Genomic DNA, 23,252 nt, shown 5'->3' on the forward strand with positions numbered 1-23,252 from the left:
CATATCACAGACTGACACACACACACATACACACCCCACATGCCAACAGCAAGAGAGAAAAACAAATAGGGAAACCAAAGTGGGCTGCACACAAATGGAAGGCCATGGAGACACACAACAAGCATGTGTACATCACATCAACACAAGGAACAGAGCATAACACCCTCTCACCATCAAAGCACACATGGCTGGCACAGTCAGTGAAATCAAACAACATACAGCTCAGTGCAATAACACAGGGAGACAGAAAGGCAAACCATGTATAGGCACGAGGATGAAACGATGAAAGGAAGGCCCTGAAGTCAAACTGGGAACAGCCACACATCCATACAACTACTTCACAGGAGTACACCAACAGCACTACACACAGGGACTGTCTACGCACATCAGGACTGACAAACACCAGTAAGAATCTACACACATACCCCCCTCACACCAGCAGCACACAACACCAGTGCCAAACACACTGAAGGCTGCCAATACTTGACAGGCAATACACACACAAACAACCACACACCCTGGGCTCAGCCACAAACATCACACACACACACAGGGATGCCACCACAAATGTGGAAACAAGTACAACAGACAACCACATAACCCAACAGAAACACACACAGAGCCACAACAACAACAGACATGCCCTGTGCAGCTAAACTGTGGAAAGGCAATGGGAGCACAGACACAACAGGAGTGCACAACATCATTACTCAGGAACAATGCACAGACAACATACCACATCACATACAAGAAGTGTACCATCACAGCCACAGCAAACAAACAACAGATGCACAGGCAGAACAATCACATAGCAAACATAGCACGACATCAAGGGAAGGGAACCAGGTAATCACAAAGCAACATACACACACAGCACTGCATGCACAACAAGCTGTGTGTGCACACCAAGCATACCAGACACACACAGACATCAGTGAGAGAATAGCAACCCACACAACACCATACAGCACAGCATAAAGACAACAGCACACCCAGGAAGTGAAGCAATAACATAAACAACACACATACATCCAAAACAACACCCAATAGATGCACAAGTCTGGGACACAAAGGTGGAAACAACTCGACCACAGGACTGGGCAGCACACACAGTTGAACTGCATAGCAGCAACCATGACTGACAAACAGCACCAGAACATCACAAATGACCCATTGGGGAAATGCACTGAGTGACACATTGACCCCGGCCAAATAATTGCACCACAAAGAACAGTGGCACAAATGAAGTCATGGGGAGGCACACACACATACAAACCAAGGGGACAGCTCACACCAAAGTGATGTGTACTGCATGTCAGTAGGGGACATGGCAGGAGAGTACCATACACAAAGAGAGGGAGTGTAGACCGACCATGGGTAGGCAGCTGAAGCACAGATAGGGGATGGCATGACAGCACACACTACATGCCACACTGGAGGCAAGAAAGCACCAAGGGACAGCAAGGCATGAGAAAACACAACCACAATGGCAGTGTGGAGCAGCAGGTCTGCACAGACCCCAAAAACAGCCACCAGATACATGGATGTGCAACAAAACACAACACTGAATTGCCAGCAAAACCCTCTGCATACTCACAACAACAAGTAGGAGTCAGACAGAACTGCAAGGACACACCAACACACTGCACAGTGCACAACATACATCTCACACATGGGCATACAACCACATCCACAGGGATGAACAATCAAAACAACACAACTCCTGGGTGACATTTGTGTAGTTGACATTGCATAGGCATGCACACATCAACAATCCCCACAAACTCACCCCCTTCACACTGCACACTACCTGGCCATCCAAGAGCACACATGGAAAGTAAGCCATGGGACTAGGGTGACTGGCCATCACAAGATGACCACAAACATACACCACTGGGCACACATATAGGAAGAACACACCCATGATGACCCTGGACAGGCTGCCTGCAATACTGTGTGCTGAAACCCACCCTGTGCTGACAGTGCCCCCCAACCTGACATGTGTACAATAGAGCCAACATGAACTAATCAAGTAAATGACAACTGCAAACCATTCGAAATTGACACCGTTGCCACCACAAGCATCTGTGCCAAGAAGAACTGAAGACCCTGTCACCCCTGAAAAAAAGAGAGCAAGTGAGAACAAACATTGACCTTGTTGAAGTGCCACACAGACCATGTGGCACAGTAAACCATTTACACGCAGCAAAATAACTTTATTCAGTAAGGACACTGACAAAATAGATAACTGGAGCAACTGTCTTTATTCACAAATTGCACAGATAGTCACCATGAGAAGAGAAGAGAAGAGTAAGGCACAAAATGCAGAGCATGTCCATGAAGAGTTGCACAGGCAAGGACAAAACAGCAGTGAACAACAAGGCCAGTGGCCAGGGCAGAGTGCAGAGCATGTCCATGAGAAGCTGCACATGCAAGGGCAATACAGCAGTGAACAACAAGGCCAGTGGCCAGGACAGAGTGAAGAGCATGTTCATGAGAAGCTGCACAGGCAAGGGGGCAAAACAGCAGTGAACAACAAGGCCAGAGGCCAGGAGAGAGTGCAGAGCATGTCCATGAGAAGCTGCACAGGCAAGGGCAAAACAGCAGTGAACAACAAGGCCAGTGGCCAGGGCAGTGTGCAGAGCATGTCCATGAGAAGCTGCACAGGCAAGGGCAAAACAGCAGTGAACAACAAGGCCAGCGGCCAGGGCAGAGTGCAGAGCATGTCCATGAGAAGCTGCACAGGCAAGGACAAAACAGCAGTGAACAACAAGGCCAGCGGCCAGGGCAGAGTGCAGAGCATGTCCATGAGAAGCTGCACAGGCAAGGGCAAAACAGCAGTGAACAACATGGCCAGTGGCCAGGGCAGAGTGCAGACTGAGTCCATGAGAAGCTGCACAGGCAAGGGCAAAAAAGCAGTGAACAACAAGACCAGTGGCCAGGGCAGAGTGCAGACTGAGTCCATGAAAAGCTGCACAGGGAATGTGTGTGACTGTACCTTTCCATGGTCAGCAACACAGTCAGGGGGCAACAATGTGCAGTACAGGCCCACCTGTGTGAGACACAGGTGTTTGAGAGTGACTAACACTCAGACTTGGCTGTCAAGCGGACTGGGAGCTGGCTGTGTCTCGGGGACTGTTGGGGCACTTAAAGGGGGAGAGAGCAGAACAGCTAAGGAGGAGCTATCAGTGGCTTGGCAAGCTGGAGGGCTGTTTGGACCAGGCGGTGTAGTGGCACATGGAGGTAGAGTCATGCAGACGGGAGTGTGGCTGGGCGATTGTGGAGGGGTGCCCTTCCACTCCTTGGGGATCCTTAATGGCTTGCCTGACTTGGGATCAATGGGAGGAAGTGGTGTGGGCACAACAGGCACACCCACCACCACTGATGCAGCAGGTGCAGGCGCTGTCTGCCCCTCTGGTGATGTGCTGGACCCAGCGGAATGCTTTGCCTTGCTTCGGCTCTGCCCCCCCTTCCCCTGTTTACTTGGTGTTACCCCTACAGTGCCCTCCGGCCCCTGCTTCACTGAATGGGAGTCGAGGTGGTTGGTAATACTGCCTTTGAGCCTTCCTAGGTGTACCCTTGGCATGCACCACCTCCTTGGTGGGCACAGACACTGTACGATTATCTTTACGCCATGCTTTAGGGGCAGGAGAGTCCTTGGATGAGAATGCCACTGGTGTCACCTGATGGGCTTTTCTCCCTGCGCTTTGGGGTGCCTTTGGTCTTCTGTGGGGATGGTGTCTGCGTACGGGACCGCTTGGGTTGCTCCTGCTGTGTGCTCCGTGTACTGTATCGTGACTTTGATGTATGTGGACTGTGGTCACTATCGTCAGACATGGCCACTGCCCGGGGGGGAGGACAAAGGGACTGGAGCTGGACTGTGAGAATGTGCCTGTTGCAGGGCAGACATCACTGTTGATCACAAAGCCTGGACTGTCTGGTGCAGCCCACCCACGTCGGAATGTATGCCCTCCATGAAAGCAACCACCTGGGTCAATTTCTTGTCGTGGTTAATGAAGGCATTGAGGAGAGCTGTCTGGCCCACAAACCAGCTGGCGCAAAAGGTCCACAGACTCAGCACTGATGGTAGCAGGGGGGACAGGGGCAGTGGTGCCAGGGGTGAAGGACACTCTTTCCCTCTTACTGAGGTGGACACGGGCAGCACCAGAGGAAGTGGCTGGGAGGGTGGGCAATGGCTGCTGTGTGGTGGAAGTCGATGCAGAGTCCCCGTTCCCTGTGCCCTCCAACATGGATGCATCCCCGCTGGCATCGGACGATGTGGTGCTTTGCGTCTCAGGCTGGGACTCCTCCAGCAGACTCCTGTCCCCCTCTGATGCGCTGGTGACATCTGTGTCACTGGGCTCCTGGGCAGCTGTGGTGCTAGTTTCACCAACACTGGTGTCCGTCTCCTGACCCTCCGTAACCACAGGTGATGCTGCATGGGAGAGAGAGATGTAGGGTCAGGTCAGTTGCAAAAACAGAACAAACATGCAAGCAATGCATGACAAAAGTAGAGCAAATCTACATGTTGCACACCACCCTGTGCAATCACATCGTGCCAACTCACTACATAGACTCAAGCAGTGCGTGGAAACTGGAAACTCAGGCATGAGTGAGCCATGTGATGACCACACAGCACAACACCCTGCTTGTGGCTCTGTTCAAACAGACACACAACTAGTTCTGAGCACATCTAGGGACATGATGGGGGCACAGTACTTGTTGGCAATTACAGAACTGGATGGAATAGGAGGGGACAACACAGACCCAGACTACAACATGACAGTCCACAATGGACATTAGCCCATGCCACCCACCATGTCGTACCTTGGGGAAAATAGAATGCTGCACATTGCTGTAAGATGCCTAGCCCTCCCCAATATGGGTGCATGCAATGGACGCATTGATGTACGCACAGTCAGATTGGCCACACTGCTATTCCCTCCCATGGGATTCCCAAGACTACACCAATGTAGAAGAAATCTGAAGAGCACAACTCAGAATGTAATGTGAAGGCACAGCATCCAAATCTACTTTGCAAGTACAGGTAGGGCAAATGCATGCCTCAGACACCCAGGCCAGCAGCCACTTACATGCCACAGCATCACACTACCAACATCACAGAGGGCAGCGCTGGCACAGGCTCTGTACACATGCAGCCACTCCCATCCAAAGTCAGACTCCCCAAATGCTCACCCCTGGCTTGCTGCTGATGCTCCTTCAAACGTGCATCCAGCTCAGGCTGTGTCACTGCCAAGATGCGCACCATTAGTGGTGTCATGCTGCGCCGTGCCAGACGCCCAGTGCGAGGAAGCAGCCCCAGGGTCATCTCCGCCACATTCTTTGCCAGCAGCTGATGTCGTCCCATCTCTTGTGGCAGTGGGTGCGCCGTCGGTTTGAGACCCCCAGGACTCGCACCTTCGCTGCAATGGCCCTCCATACGGCCTTACGCTGGTGTACCTTGAGCTGCAGGCATGGGAGACACGAGGGAGAAATGATCAGGGACACAGTGCCATGTACCCACATCTATCAGTATGGCAGCAAGATACAACATCATCACATATCCAATGATAGGTCAATCAGAGACTATAGTACAGCCCACATGGTACCCCTGCTTAGGAAAAGCATGCAGGTGTGAGGGTGAACACAGTCCCTGCACATCTCACAGACATGCAGGATGCTAGCACTGAAACACCCATATATCCTGCCAACATCTCCAGTCCATTGTTTGCTTGGGCAACACATACATCACATGTCAACCTGTATTTGTGGGTGGACTCACTGTGTCCAAGATTGCACAGCCATCAATGTCCCTGTCTTGTGAATATTTGAATGTGACATGGTGGTCTCATGGATGGACATGAGATCACAAATCCAATATGTCAATCACAAGGGCAGTTGTGTGCAAACCACAGTGCTGAGATGGACCATCGCTGGAGTGACATGTGACAAGACTGATGTCATGCTCTGTAAGTTGAGTGAGTTGTCCTTGTCTTTGTAGGCGGGGACTGTGCAGGCCAGCTGGGCTCACACTGAGATGAACTACAGGGGCACACACAGACATCCAGCCAAGCAATCACTGTCCTGACTACAGCATGAACCTTCTGTGTCACTGTATGGCTGACAACATAACACAGGTCACTCATACATACATGTGCAGGGAGGTAAAGCTGTGGCATTGGGTACACACACTCTCCCACTGGAGACAGCATGTCAGGCAGTGCATGACACTACCCCACACTCCCAGGCACATACTGCATCAGTCCACTACATGGGTGGCCCCCCTGCCCTACCACACCACTGTTGAAGACTTTCCATGACATTTGGGGCACCATATAGCCTTGGGTACTGTGTGAGCACCTCGTCCACCAGGACCTCCAGCTCCTCGCTCATGAAGGGACTTACACGGATCTTCTCCGTCCTTGCCATCACTGTGGATGTGAGACAACAGCAGGGGATTTTGGTTGCGAGGGTTCCCAGACAGCAGTCCCTGGAGGCAGCAGCAGGTGAGGTCTCAGGCAGCAGACCCTGGAAGCAGCAGCAGGTGAGGGGTCTCAGGCAACAGTCCCTGGAGGCAGCAGCAGGTGAGGGGTCTCAGGCAGCAGTCTCTGGAGGCAGCAGCAGGTGAGGGGTCTCAGGCAGCAGGCTCTGTGAGCAGTGGCAATGTGAGGCTCACTCCCACATATATAGCCCCCTGGGGTCGTTTCAAAGGTGCCAAGCTGCAGCAATTGGTGTTCCAGGTCTACCTCTTTCAAATGCACCCAATGACCGCCTCCGCGGTGGTGGAGCACGCCTACCGCGATCTTCAAAATTGCATTATGTCACCACAATAATGGCTTCCATTGGCTGTAAGGGCATGCTCCATGGCAGTGATACAATGCTGGGGCCCAGGGTCCGCTACTGCGAGGGTGCATCTTTTAAATGCAGCCAATGACCCCCTCCGCGGAGGCAGAGCACGCCTACCGCGATCTTCAAAATTGCATCATGCCACTGCTATCGAGCTTCGCATTGGCTCTAGGGCGAGCTCCATGGCGGTCTAACACTGCAGGGGCCCGGTGTGCACTACCACGATTTTAGTGGCGGGGCATGCCAACCGCCATTTCCACATGTCTCCATGCCTATGACTACTGCACTTGTGTGAATGGGGGTGCTGGTGACACACTGCCGGTGCCAGGTGGTAGCTACCACGATATGGGTGCCATGCATTGACACGAGGAACCGCCATTCTGGCGGCAGAGCATGCCAACCGCTAATTCCACATGTCTCCATGCCTATGACTACTGCACTTGTGTGAATGGGGGTGCTGGTGACACACTGCCATTGCCAGGCGGTAGCTACCACGATATGGGTGCCATACAATGGCGATGGCCATCTGTCAAACATCAACAGTGCACAGTGCCAACATGTTCAATGGCACATCATTGTGCACACGATGCCAATGTTCAATTTACTCCACTGATGGCTACACGTGCCATGTTTGTGTTTGTGTAACATCGATTTGTCTGTACCCACTCACATGTCACTTAAGGATTTGATGTTGGTGTAGGCAGGACAGTGTAGTCCTGGACTGTACAATGTGTACACATGTCAATGTGTTGAGGTCCAGTGACAATCACAGCAATGCTTGTCTCGATGAATGTTGATCTATTTAGCATTGCCTCTCATGTCTTCTCATGAACACATTCATCATTCCAGCGCCGACTGTGGTCATTGTGTGGTGGAAGTGTGCCAGATAGTAATGACGCATTAAGGTGTGACCGGTACAGCAGCTAGGTATGAGACAGTGGTTTTGATTAGTTACACATATGCTGGATGCTAGACTCCCAGGCGTGCACATGTGTACTGTGGCCATATCTCTATGTGCATTCACATAGCCAAAGGTGGTGTTTGAGGTGCTTGTCTTGTGTAAGTTGACATGTGCGCCCTTTGTGTAGCTGAAGGTGTCCCTCCATGTAAGCTGGTCTGTTTGTCACTATAGATGTCAGTCATTGTTGTTGTGTCATCCAGAACGTGATATGCTGTGCATATCTCATGATGTATTGTATTGACATGTGTCTACTATCATCTCCAATAGGAGGAGGACAAATTTGACTCGTCACTTGACGGTGCTGGAGGACATGGAGGATTTTGCGATCATACGCAAATGCTGCCTGGACAGAACCACCCTGAAAATCCTGTGTGATCTGTTGGAGCCCCACCTGCAGCCACACAGGACATATCCAACAGCTTTCACCCCTACTTATAAGCTGATGGCAGCCCTGCATTTTTTTGCCACAGGATCGTTCCAGGAGACTGTGGCCAGCGCTGGTGGGATGTCACAACCGATGTTCAGCATGGTGCTGCGTGATGTACTGTCCACCATGATGCTATACAAGGACAGATACATCCATTTCCCCAGGGGTGCTGAACTGCCAGCTGTGAAGGGAGACCTCTATCCCCTTGGACACATCCCCAATGTTGTTGAGGCTATTGATTCCACCCATGTCGCTCTTGTGCCACCACAGGCAAGTGAGCACATTTACCGCAATCGCAAGCATTACCACTCCATCAATGTGCAGGTGGTGTGCCTGGCAGATATGACCATCTCGCAGGTGTGTGCCAAATTCCCAGGCTCGGCCCACGACTCCTACATCCTGCGGAACAGCATAGTGCCCCTGCTGATGGCTAATCTTCTTTCAGAGCGTGCATGGATTGTGGGTGAGTATACCTAGTCATGTGGCGTGCTGTATGTGTGACCTGCTCCGCTGAGACTCTGCAACGTGCAATGTCTATTTGTGTTTGTCATACCTAGGTGACTCAGCATATCTCAGCCATCCCTGGTTGCTGAGCCCACTGCGGAATCCCAGATCCCCGGCTGAAGTCCACTACAATGAGGCCCATGGGAGGACACAGTGTGTGGTGGAGCGTACTTTTGGCCTGCTCAAGTCACGTTTCCGGTGCCTGGACAAGACCGGAGGTGCACTGGCATACTCGCACGGGAAGGTGTGTCAGATTGTTGCGGCATGTTGCATGCTCCACAACCTACCCATTTGCAAGGAGATACCCCTGCTCCTGGATGATGGTGAGGACCCAAGGCCCCAGCCTGCAAACCAAGCCATGTCCAGTGATGAGGACAGTGGACAGCTCATCACCCGCTACTTCACTTGACGGTGGGTGTCAATGTGCAACATACCCATTGTCTGATGATATTGCTGTTGTCGTGAAGGGGCATGTGAGAATTGTAGCATCAGCAAGTTGTAGACTCAGTAGAGGTTGGAAATGTTTCTAGGACATGTCATTGGGATCATCAACGGGACGTGTATGTTGACACTTGGGGGCCACTGTGACATATGCATGTTGGGTTATCCTGGTGTTAGTGCTTGTGTGGAGTCTGTGATGCCACACCCAGACCAGTGACAGTTGTTCTGTTGTGTTTCCCTAGGTGCCTTCGACTTCTCCTTGACTACATACAGCCCATGGTCCAGGTACATTGTGATCATGTTGAAGACTGTACACCCTGCAATAAAGACGGAGCAGACACAACAACATGTGTGTGAGGATATTTTATTTACTATGGTGAGATGCGAGGGGGTTGTGCATTTCCATTGGGGGGAGCAGTGAGTTGACAGTTGTGGTAGATGAGATGGTCGAGTAGTCCAACAGACAGATGCCATTCACAAGGCAGTGTGGGGAAGGACAGTCCAAAGAGTCAATGCAGTGGTGGAGAGGGTTGCCATCATGGCTGGCTCTGTGACTGGTGTCTGGCAGGTACTTGGCCTCCAGATACTCCCAGGGTCTTCTTGGGACGGTCCCTTCGTCATTTGGCAGGGGGGGCCCTGCTGCAGGGCCAGTGGGATCTGAGGACTCACCCCTCTCTGTGTGCGCAGGGGAGGATGGTGAACTGTCATTGTGCAGCCCACCAGAGGGAGGCGGAGGTGTTGTCTGGGGCACATGCCTGTCCCTCATTACCGCCACTTGCTGTCCCAAGAGGTCCACGATTTGCGCCATGCGTCTGTCTATGGACCTCATCAGCAGGATGAGCTCGTGCAACAGATCGTCTGACTGGCCCGTATGTCCCTGGGCCTGTTCGTATGCGCCCAGGACTCTGGTGATGTGTTCCAGGGAGTGGGTCCCAGCCTCCTGGTGTCGCTGGGTGACCCTGCCCCTCCCACCTGCCCTGCTGCCACAGACCTGTTGCCTCACCACTGTGGGCACCCGCATCCTCTCCCTGCCCTCTTCCATGGGTGGTGTGTGCTGGGCATCCTCTGGGACAGGGAGGGTGTTGCAGGCAGCACAGGTGGTGGTGGTGGCCGCACAGGCCGTGACAGCAGGGGTCTGTTGTGGAGTTGTTGTTGCAGAAGATGTGGTGGGGGGGACGTTGGGGTCCTGGGACATGTTGCTCCCTGGCACACCAGATGGGCCGGCCTCGAGCTCATCGTCCGCAGACTCCTGGGAGTCAACATCCAAGAGTCCTTGTACCGGGGGTGGAGAATGGCTCTGCAGGTTGCTGGTTTTGTCCTCGGCAGTGAGTTCTTGGTTACCTGTGGGTCAGATGTGAAATGGTCATTGTAGTGCACCCGGCAAGCTTTGTGTTAGCTGTGTGTCATTCACTTTTTGAACACTGCACAATTGACATATCATCACATTGTGGACTGTGTGCAGTACTGTGCTTTGTGACATGATGCAGTGGTAAAAGCATTACTTGTCCATGGTGCAAGGTGTCAAGGCATCCCATGCGAACCGTGTACATTTGAGGTTTACTGGGACTTGTTGCCATCTAGGGCCTGGCACAATATGTGTTTAATTGTGGACTCATGGTTTATTTGTCTGACCTAGCAGACGTCACATATGGCCGTGGACTGGCCATTGTCATCTCCTGCATCCCTTTGTCCTGTCATGTGCATATCTTGATTTGTGCCACCACACATGCTTTCATATTTTTCGAATGGTCCTTGTTGCACTTGCCCCATGGTGATGCACATGTAACTAGTTGCTGTGCATGAATGTGCCCAGGCTTTCTGCTACTTGTGCATTGGTGTGTCACACTTTGGTGGTTGTGACAGTTTCCTTAGCTTACCTGTGTGCACACTGTGCTTGGCAATGGGGTAGGAATGCCTCTTTGTGCAATGAGAGGGCTGGTGTTGTCATATGGCACCATTTAATTTAGGGAAACATGGGTGGGTGCATGTACTGGCTACCTACCTGTGAGTTTGTTTGGTGTACTGCAATGGCTTCCAACTGCTCCTGGGTGGGGTAGGGGAGGGATCCATCCTGCTGAGGTGTGGGAGAGAGGGACTGTTGGGAGTAGTAGTGCAGCCCTCCCAGACACAAACACCCTCCCAGGAAAGATGGCTACCTACCTGTAAGTTTGATAAGGGTTGTGTAATGGCTGACACATGCTTCTGGGTGGGATGGTGGGAGGGCTCTATCCTGCTGAGGTGTGGGACAGGGGGCATGGTGGGAGTAGTGGTGCAGGCCCCCCACCCCCAGACACCCTCATTGTGAAGATGGCTACCTACCTGTAAGTTTGTTTGGTGTACTGCAATAGCTTCCAACTGCTCCTGGGTGGGGGGGGGGGGGGCTCCATCTTGCTGAGGTGTGGGACAATGGGAATGTTGGGAGTAGTACTGCAGCCCTCCCAGACACAAACACCCTCCCAGGGAAGATGGCTACCTACCTGTAAGTTTGATGCGGGTTGTGTAATGGCTGACACATGCTTCTGGGTGGGGTGGTGGGAGGGATCAATCCTGCTGAGGTGTGGGACAGGGGCATGGTGGGAGTAGTGGTGCAGGCCCCCCATCCCCAGGCACCCTCATTGTGAAGATGGCTGCCTACCTGTAAGTTTGATGCGGGTTGTGTAATGTCTGACACATGCTTCTGGGTGGGGTGGGGGAGGGATCCATCCTGCTGAGGTGTGGGACAGAGGGAATGTTGGGAGTAGTAGTGCAGCCCTCCCAGACACAAACACCCTCCCAGGGAAGATGGCTACCTACCTGTAAGTTTGATGCGGGTTGTGTAATGGCTGACACATGCTTCTGGGTGGGGTGGTGGGAGGGCTCCATCCTGTTGAGGTTTTTGGACAGGGGGCATGGTGGGAGTAGTGTTTGATGCGGGTTGTGTAATGTCTGACACATGCTTCTGGGTGGGGTGGGGGATGGATCCATCCTGCTCAGGTGTGGGCCAGGGGGCCTGGAGGTTGTTGTAGTGCTGTCTGCCTGTACACATGCCCCCATGGTTATGTTGTTAGCTGTGTTTGGGATGAATGGGAATGGGAGTGGGTGAATGTTGGATTTGTGAGTGTGTGGTGCAGATGGATGGTATGTGTCCTAGGTGGTGTAGCTTTGTAGTTGTGCAAGGCAGTACATTCAGAGTGGCGATAGTCATTTGTTTGTACTTACCAGCCTCCACTCCCCGGCTACTCCTGTGAGACTCTCTGGATGCAGTATGGCAAGCACCTTCTCCTCCCATTGTGTGAATGGTTTTGGTGGAATGGGAGGGCCACCACCAGTCCTCTGAGCCAGCTCACGGTTCTTGCTCCTCCTCTCCTTGACCACCCTCTTCAGATCATGCCAACGCTTCATGATCTCCTTTTTTGATCTTGGGGTGGGCGCTACTGCATTGACCCTTTGGACTATCCTAGCCCACATTTGTGTCCTTGTGGCTAATGGTGTCTGTTGGACCAGGGTACCAAAAACCTGTGGTTCCACTCTGACTATCTAATCTACCATGACCTTCAACTCACTCTCAGTGAATTTGGGCATTTTCTGTGAGGCCATGGTGTGTGGTGTACAAAGTGATTGTGGGTGCAGGAGTGTGAGTGGTGGTTGTGGTTCTGCTGTGTATGGTGTGTGTTGTGCAGGGGGGTTAGTTGTGCTGGTTTGGAGGTGGTTGTGGTGCTGTGTGTGGTGTGGCTGGTGGTGTTGTGTATTTTGCCTCTCCTGTCTGCTGGGGTATGTGTCCTTTCTCGCCTGGAGTTTTTAACAGATTGTGGTCTGGTAAGGGGCTGGTTTTATACTCAGCTATGTGGGTGTGTCCAATTGGGGTGTTGTCCTGGGATTAGTTTTTTTCATTTGGCCATGTGGTTGTGTCAGTGGGGTGTGTTCTGTGTAATTGGGAGGCATGTCTAGTTTTCTGTGTGCACTTTTTGGCCTTCTTGTGGGGTTTTGGCTTCGTCTGCCATATTTTTGACGGTTCGTCCGCCGCAGTGGCTGTGCTTCAACTCTTCCACTGACTCTCCCATTCATCCCATTGTGCGACCTCAGCGGTCAGAGACGGCGGTATGTACCGCGGGACTGTCGGGATATACTAATTTCGGGGGCGGTGCCTCCACTATACTTGCGGCGGGTTGTTGTTTTCTGCCGCGATTCCGACCGTCGCAGATGGATTTTGGCCATCTCCGCCCGCTACGGGCGGTTATTCTGGGCCTCGTACCACCACGGTTGGATTTGTTTGGCGGTTAATGCTAATTTGGCTGCCGGTTTTCCCATGTGATAGGCGGGCGGTTGTTTACCGCTTCCATGGCGGCCGGGGAGTTTTTCCGCCCTACATCCTAATGGTCCTCTAAGTCTTGTAATGCCAAAACACAGGTTTCAGAGAATCTCTGCTGAACGGTGGTAGCGTTGGCTCAAGTAGCAGGAAATCACAGAGAAGTACATGTAATGTTCATGCAATGCCAACGATTTTCAGGTCAAGAACAAGGCACAATAGAATTGTCAAACCAATTTCAAAACATAGAGAAACATTTACTGAGCAATAAGCCACCACGTTTATCATAAGGGAAACAGGAAATATGTATTTTAAAGTTTTAGGGCAAAAAATACCTATAAAAAGTAAAGTGGCATTGAAAAACAGCAGTTTGAAGTTGACCATTACCTAGACTGACTGGGATGAAAGAGACGTCTGATTCAACAAATGGGTCATACTGGTCAAAGTTTTTACTTTCTGACTTAGGACAAGATTTAAATGTTGGTGGTAAACATGCTCTGTTGCAATGCCAACAGATTGTGCTTACCGATAATATTATGGTCTGCCTGCCAAATTTAAATGTGGGTGGACCATAGTTTGATCACGTCGCAGACTACTCTGTCTTTTCCATGGCCACACTGCTCTGAAGGATTAGGGGCCATTGGGGAATTGACTATGTGTTCATCCATCCAATTAGGATGGGCAGACATGCCTGTCACCGCCAGGAAAAGAGGCAGAAAAAACATAGAATGCCCCCCTTGCCATGGGAGATGACTCCTATGGTGAGGGGGCATTTTATTTTTTATTTTCAGAAGAAAATCTCACTTCAGTATTTTCTTTTTGAAAAAAATGAAAACAGTTTGGTGCAGGGCTACGTCATGTTGACAGAGCCCTGCACCAAACTGGAAAAAGATTTGACAGGGATTGCTTTGACAGCAATTCCTGGCAATACCTTAAGAAATGACCACCAGCTTGGCGGTTATGTTATGATTTGGTGGGCAGCTGTGCAGTCAAGGTGATGCAGTAAAGTACTCCATCCCCTTGACTGTAATACCGCCATTCTCCAAAATAATAACCGGCCCCTGAGTCTTTGAAATGGAAGTGAAAATTCTTCGGGTGGTAGTCTAAGGTTGTAGCTAGTGAAAATCCATTAAATTCAGTTTTATCATTCCATTGTCTAACTACCACTAAAGCCACTGGTTTTGGTGCCAAAAACTGCTAAAATTACAATTCTGGATTTTGTTGCCATCAAGGTCACTTTGTGGTTTGGGCAGATTTGGTAACTTTCACCAGTTCATGGTTTTATCTTTGGACTTAGGGCCTGATTTAGAGTTTGACACACAGGGTACTCATTCATAAATTCCCATCCACATGTTCTGTTCTGATTTGGGAAGACTGTCACTTTTCTGACAGTGATGACCCTACGGGCTTCACTGTCAGAAATGTACTCCTATGGCCCAACAGCGTATGGGTTATTAGAGTAAGGACATCAGACCCCCTACTCTTTTAGAGCAGATGATCTGATGTCATTTTTTTGTCCATCACCACCAGGAAAAAGCCAGAAGCCACGGACACCAAAAATGACCCCCTTCCCTTAGAACAAGATGTCTTGTGAGTGAGGATAATTATTAGTTTATTTTAATTCGCGATTTTATTTTTAAACAGATGGCAGTGCACATTAAACAGTAAACCATCAGTGCCTCTACAGAAGCCGCAGGGCTGTTGCTCCTCTGTAAGCACACAGCGGGGCCAGTAATGCTCTCATAATTTAGCGGGTAGTAGTACTGGCGAGATGGCAGAGATTGCCTCCAAGATCCTGATGGATGGAGGCCACCTGCCAAGGTCAAATAAGGCCCTTACTTCATCTTTTTATGCTCAAAAACATCCAGAAGGACAATGTTGTAAACTATAGTCAGACACGGCTCCAAAAGACTAGATGCCTTTAAATCAAGGTCCTGCTGATCCTGATTTCAGTGCAGCAAAACGTTCTCAACATGATGAATTACATTTTATTGCATACCTTGGGTGTGGCTTCTCTTGGTAAGCCTCAGCACCTTGTCCAGTTCTACAGAGGCAGAAAAAATCCCACTTTTCTGCAACTTCAGTGAAGTTGATTTATGGTCAGACCATCAGCATCGAGGTCTTCGGGGTAGGCTTATAGGCACTAGATGTCTCTCTAGCCATGGCTCCTGCAGGGTCATATCTTTAGCTGTCTGCTGGACCCTCTTAGAGTGAGGAGTGTCCTTGCAGCAGTGAAACTGATGCTCAACCACTTGGACATTGGAGAGTAGTTCCAATGTGTTGGTGCTAGCAGGAGTCTTCTTTGGTGCTGCAGGGCTGTCTTCTTCATATGTAGACTTGCAAGGACCAAAAATGGTCTGAAGAGGGTTGTGAGGTTACAGTCATATCCTGTGTACTTGCCTGTGGTTGCAGAATTTTCCCCATCTAATCCAAGTTATTTTCTTGCTGTGTAAACACCACCATTTGCAGCACATCCTCTTTATTGTATCACACAATTACCCTGGAGATCCTATTTCCAAATGGCAGAAAGACCACCAGGCAGGTTTCTACTTATCTCCTTAGTCATTTGCCCATTCAGATGAGCTCTCCTTCTTCCTGACAGGATTGTAATGAGATCACTTCCCCACTGTGGCTTAGAATTGGGCTACCCAAAAGGGTCGTGTGGATCAATAGGAGAAGGCCTCTTTGGCTTCTACAACTGTAAAGAAGTACGTAGGCTGCCCAGGTGTTCCTATCCTCTTTCAGATAGCTGATTCCTGCCAAGTGGCCAGTATTAAATAGTACCTTGTTCTTCCTGGGCCCAGAGGCAGGTTATTCTCTACTAGTTAGACTTTTTAACTCTCCTAGCCAGGATGTAAATTTCCGCTCTAAAGGTGCTGAATGGCAACACTGTTGCTCAGCTAGTTTTGGGTCAGGCAGCACAAAGCACATTTTGACAAAGTTCTTTTTCCATTAAATCAGTGTATGAAATTGAGGTATTAGTTGAGAGGGGCCAGCAGTGAGGGAACAGCCCCCATGACCCGTTCTTGGACCTTCACCCTTCACCAGATGACATGGATAGAGCTTCTGGTGTAGAACACTGTTGGAGGAAGCCGTCATAGGGTAGTTGTGGTGCAGAGGAAGCCTGCTGAAAAGCTTTGCTGGGGCACTTGGCTGTCAATTATTTGCCTGGGACCCGCAGTGCTGCTGACTCGATGAGGGGATAAGCAGCAACAATTTCACTCCTGAGTAATGGCCGATGTGGAAACATCAGCAGCAGCAGAGCTGGCAGGGACTGCAACATGTCTGAAGTGAGGTGGAGAGCTACCAGGTGCCTCGCTGAGGTCAGGGAGACTTTCTGTATTGAGGAGTCGACACAGTGAACCTGCCCTTCCCAGCTGAAGTTCTCTGGTTAGGCCCCCGTCCTTTCTCCTCTACATACCATGCTCTATAAGGGAAAGAATTTGAGGTGCTCGGCCATTGAGTTGGATGAAAAGGAAAAAAGAAGCTCTGGTAGAGGAGTATGTTTCAGATGCATCTGAGGGGGCCAGGTGCTCCAGTTATGTACCACACGGCTCAATTAAAAAAGCCAAAAGGTGCACTGTGTAATCAAGCATTATCGCAGCACAAACATAGAAGGCATCATCACACAGAGGCAATTAGCCCGCTACTATCATGGAATCGATGTCCCTGGAGTTTCCGGTTATTGCGGACGTTAGTGTACCGTCGATATTTGTGGCTTCAAATATAAGTATACCTGCTGCCAACACTAAGGCCTCGATTACAAGTCTGGCAGTCCACGGACCACCAGACTCGCGGGTGTGCAGCGGTGGCAGTCTCCCGACCGCTCTATTATTGGTAAAGCTTTTGAACTGCCATTGCCCCACCACAGCTGCCAAGGAACTGCCATTCCCTGGTGATGATCCGACAGTCAAGAGACAGTCATATTATTGGTGGAACTGTTGTGATCCCGCCAAGCATATGACAAGTTTCCCCTCCGCTATGGTTTTCAGGGCAGTCACACTGCCATGAAAACCGTGGCGGAGAGGAAACAAAGGGGGCCCTACAAGTCCCCCTGGTACCTCCAGCCCTGTGGATTCCCACAGGGGGCACAACATGTGCCCCAATATGTGCCCGCACCCGGTTCCTGCACAGCATCAACTTTAAAGTCCATACTGCGCAGGAAGTGTTTTGACATTCCCATTGTGGTGCCCATTTTCAGGGCACCGCCATGGGAACTTCAAACACAGAGGTCGTCAGACAGGAGGAAACTCCTAATCTGATGGGTGGTCTGACCACGGCTTTGGTGGTGCGGCAGCAGGGCAGACCCACCGCTGCACTGCCAAAGTCGTAATAAGGCCATAAGACCATTAATCTCCCTTGGTTGGATTCTAGCGAGAGGGGCGATTACCAGTTTATCATACAATTTCTTAACACAAGTAACAACTCCTTATGCTAAAGGGATGCTTACATTTAGCAGTTTCTGTTCCTGTACCCAGGCATAAAGACCTATTTGACCCTTAGAATACACTGCCTAACATGGAATCAACCTTACACACAGATTAATGAATGTGTTTTGGTAGGTTGGCTGCATCTATTATGCCTTTCTGCTCATTGGCAATTTTTAAGTGCTAGATGTAACTGGTGATTAAAAAAAGTTAACCAAAAGAGAGAGAGTAAGGAAATCGCATTGTGATTGGAATGATTATCCCCTAATCTAGATCACCAGTAGATGGTAGCCTGTTCCCATGAGGCACAGGGTCAAGACTGATTTGCATATAGCTGTGTCTGAATTGGGGAGGCAAAGCGAGGTAAAGAATGATGATGGATTCAACCCAGATCTGTGAATTGGGGGTGAGTGTTTGAAACGTTTCAGCAGTCCGTCCATCATCTCCTTGTGTTTGCTTTGTTCGCCCCCTTAGTTGGCAGGATATATGCCCAGACGTGGGTCCCTTTCTCACTTTGCCACTGGATAAAAGCTAGCCTGGCTGAAGAGGGCTGTTAGACCAAAACCGGTCCCAGGAATGTTGTTTCCGGTCCAGGGAAGGCATGTCTTGGCAGTTCGGGCTGGACTGTTTCCATGAAGCACAGAGTCAAGACTGATTTGCATATAGCCGTGTCTGAACTGGGGTGGCAAAGTGAGCTAAAGAATGATGATGGATTCAATCCAGATCTGTGAATTGGGGGTGAGTGTTTGAAAAGTTTCAGCTGTCCGTCCATCATCTCCTTGTGTTTGCTTTGTTCTCCCTAAGTTGGCAGGGTATGCCCAGACGTGGGTCCCTTGCTCACTTTGCCACTGAATTCAAGCTAGCCTGGCTGAAGAGGGCTGTTAGCCCAAAACCGGTCCCAGGATGCTTGTTTCCGGTCCAGGGAAGGCATGTCTTGGCAGGTCGGGCTGGACTGTTTCCATGAAGCACAGGGTCAAGACTGATTTGCATATAGCCGTGTCTGAACTGGGGTGGCAAAGTGAGCTAAAGAATGATGATGGATTCAACCCAGATCTGTGACTGGGGGTGAGTGTTTGAAAAGTTTCAGCAGTCCGTCCATCATCTCCTTGTGTTTGCTTTGTTCTCCCTAAGTTGGCAGGGTATGCCCAGACGTGGGTCCCTTGCTCACTTTTGCCACTGAATTCAAGCTAGCCTGGCTGAAGAGGGCTCTTAGCCCGAAACCGGTTCCAGGATGCTTGTTTCCGGTCCAGGGAAGACATGGCTTGGCAGTTCAGGGTGGACTGTTCCCATGAGGCACAGGGTCAAGACTGATTTGCATATAGCTGTGTCTGAACTGGGGTGGCAAAGTAAGCTAAAGAATGAGGATGGATTCAACCCAGATCTGTGACTTGGGGTGAGTGTTTGAAAAGTTTCAGCACTAAGGCCATCATTACCTTGTGTTAGTCTGTCTAAGGCATCCTTCTGGCAAGGAAGAAGCAGTAGATAAAAAAGGGTGCAGCAACAGTGTAAGCTATTGGGGCGTAATAGAGATGCCCTGGCAAGCCAGTTACCGCAAAGCAAAATCAAACACATAGAGGCAAAAACACAGACAACATATTTAGACAGGCCACAATTACAAGAAGCAGGTCATTTTTTGTAATGAAAACAACTACTTTTAACAAAAAAAAAGTTTGTTTTTTTAAGTTTCACTGACAGTTGGCAGGAATCTCTCTTCCTCTGCGAATCATTTATCTCCTCCTTTGAGGAGTCAGCAGCTTTTCAATTGTTTGTGACTGGAATTCTGTTCAGAAACAATTGATACAGAAGATATTGAACTGCAGTTTGGAAAAGTATTCCCCCATATTCTCCTTCCAAACTGAGATTTGGTATCCAGTCTGTAAAACTTTACCAACTCCTAAAATGGGTTTAGTATATAGTATAACACATTTTGGCTGTCACAAACCCACAGGGTTAGTAAATTACAGGGTGTGAGTCCATTGAGTTCAATTGGAGCCTTTGTTCCAAACGATAACACATGCTCTCATTTGAGAAAGGGGTGGTTGGGAAGTTCATGTACCCTGTGGCGGGCACCCCATGGTGCCTGCCACACTGTGCATGGTTGGAAAGGGGGGTCCCTTGTGTATTCCCAAGGGACCGATTCAGTAGGACCTGGGTGAAGGGGGGCCTGATATGGCCCCCAAAGACAGATTCCGGCAGCCGATTCCTTCCGGAGAAACCGATTCAGAACAGCTGTCCGAATCGGTCATCGTACTCGCTCATTTGGTAACCGAGTCCATAGAGCTGTACGATTCTGCTCCAAAGGAGGCGACCTGTCAGAATGTCTTTCGGAACTGATTCCGACAGCCCTACCGGTTCCCAGGCATCGTACGTGGTGGTCTGGAACTGTGCCCGATTCGGTCAGAAACAAGGGCTCTGGATCGGATTTGGCAAACCCAAATCCAATTTGAAGCCCTTCCGAACGACTTTGGAATCGACCCTTAAGTGTTAGAAAAACTGGTTTAGCAGTGTGAGTTCACCATGAGTGAGATATGAAAATAATTTGCACTTATAAATCAAGCCATTAGCAGTTAATAGTGCAAACGGCTTTGTGAATCGGGCACTGTGAATCCAGTACAGGACTTTCGCTTAGATAAAATTATAAGAAACCTCAGGACTACAAACACTGGGCCTGATTCACAAAGGTAAACTGAGATGAAAGTCTAACTGTACGACTTTCGGTATTCACAAAGGGCATTTACGAGAAGTAAATGCCCTTTGTTAATACAAAAAGTAGTAACGTTTGAATTTTGTGTCAGTTTACCTTTGTGAATCGGGCCCAGTGTGTCCTACATGAAGCAATCTACCTATATATTTGTTTAGTTCGTGATTTATGCTAGTTAACAAATTTAAAGTGTTTTGGTATTTTATAGCATGACACACATGCAAGACAATGCTACCCATATTAATTGAAATTCATTTATAGGCTAAGCAATCATTTGGAGGTTATATTTTTTTAATTTTATGTTCCGGGCAACAGAAGTGTTAGATATTTTCCCATTTGACATCAAAAGTATTATCTGCCATGTAAGTTCATTTTAATTGACTAGTTAACTATACTTAGCAATCTGTTTATTATTCTTGCTAACAATTGCTTCCCGGCACTGTAATAATTACGCAGAGCTCTTCTTTGAAACTAAGGACATATTACCATCAGAAGGTCCCACATAGATGAGTAACAACAAATCCCTGCCTCAAGGTGCTCTCTCTACAAATGCAGTTGGTCCTACCAATACCCTTGGAAAAACGATAGGAAAAGCAAACGATGAATTAATGCATGAGAGATGAAAACTGGATTAGTTAGCAAATATGGGTACATATTTCTCTTTCTTCACAAATCATAAACCAAATATACTACCCAACCCCAGAGAACCCTGCGGTTTATTATGTAAAATAAAAGTCCACCATTAAGTGAAACCTAAGAGTAGAAAAAGAGGGCTAATGGGGGATACAGAAAAGAGAAGAGGAATAGAAGGAGGCTATGGTGGGAAACCCATTTGTATCTGGGATAGTATGCAGCTGGTAGGTTTGATACCAATTTGCGGAAAGATCTGCGTTACAGATTGGAACATAAATAGAAAACCATAGAAAAGAAAAGTGATGCAAATAAAGAATTTTTGTTTCCAATTTTGTTTAAAGATCATTACATCGAAATTATAATTGTTTAATTAAGTTTTTCATGATTCTGACTTTTAGTTTTGAATACATTTCTTTTCAAACTGAATCATTTAACTAGCTATGTATATAATTGTATTATGATTGTAAAATGCATAGAAAATATAAGAAACTTTTTTATACTTTTAATGTACCTCTCTAGCCATGAAAAGAGTCTCAAATGTCGGTGTGTTCAGATGGTGTGGGTGTCTGATTGTGAACGACAAGCATGAGTGTGAACATGTGCTGAGTGAGTGTGTGTGAAAAAGGGTATTGAGTGAATGGCTCACTGGAATAGTATTGAGTGCAAATGCAGTAAATAAATTCAAACATGTATATGAGAAACATGGAAACAAAGGCCCTCATTAATGGGGTTTTGGGGTAGGGCAGTGCAGCCCTACATCAAACGAAAAGGGCAGGAATGCACCGTATTTATCCACTGCGGTGCATTCCTGTCCTTTTCCCCTGTGCTGGCGCTATTTCAGCAGCCTATCGAAAATGCAGGCACGCCTGTGTTGTCAGCGGGATTAGTTTTGTGCAGGAAGGGGCACCTTCCTGCACAAAAACAATCCTGGGAAGCTTTTACCTCTCTCTATGCGTGCTGCAAAATGCAGCACACACATGGAAGTAGGGAAAAAATGAGAAGAAATAAAGTTATTTCTCCTCGTTATGTCTCACCTAGGGAGGGGTAAAGTTTGGGAGCATCTCCAGGTTTACATGGGTTTGTAAATCAGGGAAGCAAAATCTATGGGTGTTGCATGAGAACACCCATTGCAAAGCCCATGGAACACCTCTGAGTGCAGAGTAAGGCAAGGCAGTGCAATTCACTGCATTGCCTTTCTCCATATCTATGAGTTCAATCAAAGCCACGCAAAGTGGCTTTACTTGGCTTCATAGCCATGATTTCAAGGTTTGCGCTGCTGGAGCATCATAAAAAGTGAAGCTCCGCGAGCTCTAGGGGCTCATAAACATTCCCCAAAATGTTTAAAAGATAGTCAGCATAAAACTGCTGACCACATGTTTTTGTTTGCAAATTCTACGCTTCTATAAATACTAAACTAAGTAAAAGTTGAAGTTAAATATAGAATATGGAATTATGCTCGATATCACTTATTAAAGTTCAATCAGTTCCAATACATGTTTGAATAGTCCCTTAAGTGCTAGTTGCTAGCTCAACACTTTTTGGCCTCAAACATAACCAACAAAAACGAATGTATTTATTCATCCAACAAACATATCTGTACAGCAGCTGGAAGGTGGGCATGATGTAGTCTCTTCAAGCTTTTATCTTTTTACACCTGTATTGGCTGTCCACCCACATTGACCATTTAAGATGAAAGGATTAAATAAACTGCAGGGTCTGCTTTGCCGAGATGGGAAGTAGGAGATTTCATAACAGACCACTGTTTCTGACTTTACAGTAACTTTTTTAGGTCTCGCCTGACCCAGCGCTTCCGCTGGTCTGGCGAGACTTAAAGTAAGGGCTTCAAAAAATGCTACCACCGGCCACAGCTTGCAGTGCATGTGAGCGGGCGCGCGCTTGAGCAGAGGCACCATATGGCGTGATTACTGTTGCGCGCGCACCACTCGCGCACATGCACTGCAAGCTGTGACCGGCGGTAGCATTTTTCCCCCGCCACAGCAGTCATTTCTCGAAGCGGGCGCTTGCTT

This window comes from Triturus cristatus, chromosome 1_2, assembly GCF_964204655.1.
Source record: "Triturus cristatus chromosome 1_2, aTriCri1.1, whole genome shotgun sequence".
Taxonomy (NCBI): domain Eukaryota; kingdom Metazoa; phylum Chordata; class Amphibia; order Caudata; family Salamandridae; genus Triturus; species Triturus cristatus.